General features: G+C 41.7%; 1 long non-coding RNA gene across 1 annotated transcript; it reads right to left on the bottom strand.

The window, feature by feature from the left end:
- Positions 1-301: 301 nt before the first annotated feature.
- On the bottom strand, positions 302-1,692 carry LOC147436351 (uncharacterized). Its single transcript, XR_015185057.1, has 2 exons — positions 1,372-1,692; positions 302-1,157 (listed from the first exon to the last, which is right to left on the bottom strand). It is a non-coding gene; the product is annotated as an uncharacterized LOC147436351 (long non-coding RNA).
- Between the last annotated feature and the right edge of the window lie 488 nt (positions 1,693-2,180).

Raw genomic sequence — 2,180 nt, 5'->3', positions numbered from 1 at the left:
GTTACAAAATGATGAGTGTGAGCAAAATTGTGGGTGTGATCCTCTGCTGGGTCAACAGCCCCCATCACCATCATGAAAAGGCATGAATATGCAGTATGTTCAATTAAGCTAAACATAAACCTTCTTTTCATTAAAATCCTTAATTATAAGTGTCTTCTATTGAAAGCTTATGAAGTCATGAAACAATATGAATGTAAAAATATGCACAAAGACAGAAAGTGTGTTCTATTAATCCATTTAAAAACCTTTGCAAAAAAGTCGTAATGGCAGAAAATATGATATGTTAAGACGTTACAAAGCATTTGTTTATGTGTGTGTGTGTGTGTGTGTGTGTGAGAGAGAGAGAGAGAGAGAGAGAGAGAGAGAGAGAGAGAGAGAGAGAGAGAGAGAGAAGCAGTGTAGAATAACTACCCACTGCAAACAAGAGATGAATCACGAGATATCCAAACTTGAAGTACTCAAAGAAAAAAAAAAAACTTCTTGAACTCTATACAAGCCGTGAAAAGATGATTAGCTCTCTCTCTCTCTCTCTCTCTCTCTCTCTCTCTCTCTCTCTCTTTGTCGCATGCAAGTTAAAACTTCTAAGAGTCAAGGAAGATATATAATTGCGGATGGGATCCAGAATTCAAATTGGCCTTGATCTCTTTGTGAGAAATATTTTAAATTGGCTTGTAAATAAAAATTCAACTACATTGTTCAGTGATAAGATGCCTTCTCAAATTCTTTATCAGACATTCAAGTTCAGTTACAAACCTTGACTTGTGAATTTTGTGATGGCTTTCAATGGCACATATTTTCATGCATGGCCTCACTACCTCAAAATCATGCCCTTTGATGTGCGTAAACAACACGCAATGGCATCAAGATGCACGAGTGTATGTGTTAGTGTAGAGCACAAATTCACATAAATAAGCACACTATAAAGCACAAATTCATATTATAGAACAAGAATGGAATAAACCTTTTTGTTGTGCTTTTCCTCCCTTTAACAAGCCATAGATTGATAATTAGTGCTCTCTCTCTCTCTCTCTCTCTCTCTCTCTCTCTCTCTCTCTCTCTCTCTGACCCAAACTGGCCTCACCAATTCTATCAATGTTTTTTTGGTCTTCTCGACCATGTCGTCCATGGTTGCTATGGAAATCCTCATGGTTGCTTGCCTGAAATCACAAATGAATCGAATCCCAAAGGTATTTGCATTATATAATTATGAATTTAGCCCTACTGCCTGAAGCCACAGAATCCCCTCAACATTCCACTCAATTCCTCTTTTTTCCAAACTTGACCACACATACATACATACTGCATCTGAATGTATAAATAGAAAATGAATAGAATAGCATAGGGATTGAATAAAGGTAAAGAAAAGCTTGCCTTGCTAAAAGAATGCGCAGAACTTCTAAGACGATTCCGAGCACTGATGGAGAGCATAGTTGTAGAGTGCGTGCGGGCCCGTTGCAGCTACGCTCAATGTACTTGCTTCAGCTAGCTGCTGTTGCGCCTACAGGTATGCGCGTCTATAGCTACAGGTACGCGTCGTAGAGCACTGATGGCGAGCATAGTTGCAGCTACGCTCAATGTACGCTGCTGCTGCGCCTACAAGTACGTGCGTCTATAGCTGCTACAACTGGTTGCCCAACCCTAATGTGCTTGGTTCTCTCAATGCGATGGAGCACAAAAGAATAAGCCAATTGAAACTACACTCTTGGCAAAACCATGAGATTTAATATATTGTGGTGTGTGGCCGGACAGCCTAAGTGTGAACCCACTTGTAACTACCCTCTCATGCATAGTATAAGGAGCTGCCTATCACTCGTGAAGGCAAGCCGTGTTTGGTCTCGTCCACTTTACATTGGTGGAGGAGATGGGCATAGGCATATGTATAGGTAGTTAGAGTCTTCTTGATTTTCATCTTCTTGCTTCATTGAGCGATGGCGTACCCCATAGAGCCAGATTAGGTAGCTGCTGGAGTTTCTCGTACAACCCCTATGTGTGTTTCACCAACGAATGGCTAGGGGTGATGGAGCAACAGAGGCAACATAGTGCCAAGTGGTGGTGTTGGACTTTGGGTCTCAGTACACGCATCTTATTACGCAGAGGGTGAGGCAGTTGGGTGTATGCTCTGTGTGCCTTCCAGGGACGGTACCCTTGCCCACCATCACTTCGTACGCCCCCTCTCTCGT

Source organism: Adiantum capillus-veneris, chromosome 18 (genome assembly GCF_014529385.1).
Source record: "Adiantum capillus-veneris isolate H3 chromosome 18, ASM1452938v2, whole genome shotgun sequence".
NCBI lineage: Eukaryota > Viridiplantae > Streptophyta > Polypodiopsida > Polypodiales > Pteridaceae > Adiantum > Adiantum capillus-veneris.
The sequence above is the reverse complement of the archived record's forward strand: the minus strand, read 5'-3'. Positions and strand labels throughout refer to the sequence as shown.